The sequence below is a fragment of the Cibotium barometz genome, chromosome 2, assembly GCF_041138505.1.
Source record: "Cibotium barometz isolate CiBa-2024 chromosome 2, ASM4113850v1, whole genome shotgun sequence".
NCBI classification, from domain to species: domain Eukaryota; kingdom Viridiplantae; phylum Streptophyta; class Polypodiopsida; order Cyatheales; family Cibotiaceae; genus Cibotium; species Cibotium barometz.
The window spans coordinates 30,015,740-30,017,835 of NC_141047.1; the positions used below are offsets into that span (position 1 = coordinate 30,015,740).

A 2,096-nucleotide genomic window follows, 5' to 3' on the forward strand; every position below is an offset into this window, starting at 1 on the left:
GGAGAGGATCCTAACAATCAACATCAATTGGGTTTGTTTGAGCATAGAAAAGCAGATAGTAGATATCTCTACCAAGACCTTGGGAGTTGAGAAGCTTTGCAAATTTTGGACTATGCTTGGAGTCTGCAAGATGGAGTTGAGCTTGGGGGGGGAGTGTTGGAATGTCACGCTCACCGTGAGCTTACAAATCATGATGTGTCCTCAGTGGACCGTCGAGGCATTTAATTATTGGTGCATTTGGTGACCAACATGATGGATCTTTGCTAATGATTCTCTATAGTTGGACTACATACAAACTCCACCCATTGAGTTATGGCATAATTATCATGCAAGCTCACCTCACCGTAGGTTCACACTACAAACTGCTTATATAGAGTTCTCTAATACTTATGTTGTATTTCAGTTATTTTTGTTAGAGAGGAAGAAAAAGTCCATCTTTTCATAGCTGGTTTTTGATTATCCATGCCTACATTAAGCTATTTATTAATTACTCACTAATCATGTCTTAATTACTCACTAATCACATCTTAATTACTCACTAATCACGTCTTAATTACTCACTAATCACGTCTTAATTATTTGCTAATCACTTTGTTAATGATGTTGATTATAATATTTGATGCACCATAGCTCATCACATTGCTCTAATTTCAATAGATACCACCAAGGAAAACTTAACATGATCCTCAATAAGGACATTCCATTGTGGAATGTCCTCAAACCCAACAATAGAAGTTTCTACAAAACAAGTAATGCTAAGCATGTATTGTATCTCAAATATGCATCATAAAATCTATCAAACAACATGTAGGAATATCAATTATCGTTAGATCCACACTCCAAGAACTTTGCTTTAAAGCCCTTAGCTTAGATCCACTCCCTTGATCCAAGTAAAAGCAACGCATAATTTCAAAACCATCCTTAGCTACCACTACCACTGGCTTCTTCCATCACCACACCTACTCCCAAATGCCTCATTGCATCTCTCTCTCTCTCTCTCTCTCTCTCCCCTTAAATCTGGAGGACCACAAAGAAGTAGAGAATCAAGCTCTCCTTGCGAAAACACGCAAAGTTGAAGCGTCCTTCACTGCAACTGTTAAGGCAGTCCAAGAGGAGGCTCACAAAGCAATAACTCAGAAGATCGACACCAAAATACAGGCAGTCTTACAAGAATGCCAAATACAAGAATCTCTTAGCCTGAAGGTTAGGATAGGGGGCCTCCCCTCACCATGGTGTACTATTGAGGATACACTTGAAGAAGCAATCTCCAAGCTCAATGATACTCTCCATCAAGCCCGACGCCGTCTCTTGGATTAACGACACGCGTAGACAAGTGCCACCCGAGCACTGTGTCCTCACTTTCAAGAATAAAGAGGAAAGAATGAAGCTGTTACGCCAGTCCCGCCTTCTGAAGCGGAAACAATTTTGGATTGCTGAGGAACTTACCGTAAGCCAACTTAAGAATAAAGCAACCGAGCTCAAGAAGATGCACGATGCCCGCAAACAAGGTAAATGGGCAGTCTCTACAGAGGGGGTAAAGCCATTGTCCAGGAGTTTCGAACTCCCAAACCGGCTCCCTCCTCACATCACCCACCCTAGGTGTTTCTTTTCTTTTAACTTTTAGATGGACCCTCCTGATATGTATCTAATGCCTTCATTGGGAAGCCACCGATGTAATGTTTTTGTTTTTGGTCCCATGGGTCATATATGACCTCAGTGGACGGTAATTGAATCTATCTATCTATCTATCTATCTATCTATCTATCTCTCCTTAAATCCTTGTGTCCACAGGTACTCACAACTTTGTCACTATTTTTAGGGCTAAGTGGTGCAAAGATTGTACTTGGAACTTTTGAAAAAAGGGATTATTCTAGGTATTTGATGTAAGAATAGTCATTAGAAACAAGAGTGAGTTAGCAAATATAAAGATCTACATACTTTTCTCTCCCAACCACAATGTGGGCTCTCCATTGCGAGGCTCATCACCACCATCCTTGAGCATTGAGAGTAACATATATCAGCCCTACACATATATGTGTAGAGCTTATCAGCCCTACACATACTACATGCCATGTATCTTTGGTCCCATAGGTCAT

General features: G+C 40.6%; 1 pseudogene; it reads left to right on the top strand.

Annotated features, from left to right (window-relative positions):
- Positions 1-969: 969 nt before the first annotated feature.
- LOC147640917 (uncharacterized) lies at positions 970-1,599 on the top strand (annotated as a pseudogene).
- Positions 1,600-2,096: the final 497 nt, after the last annotated feature.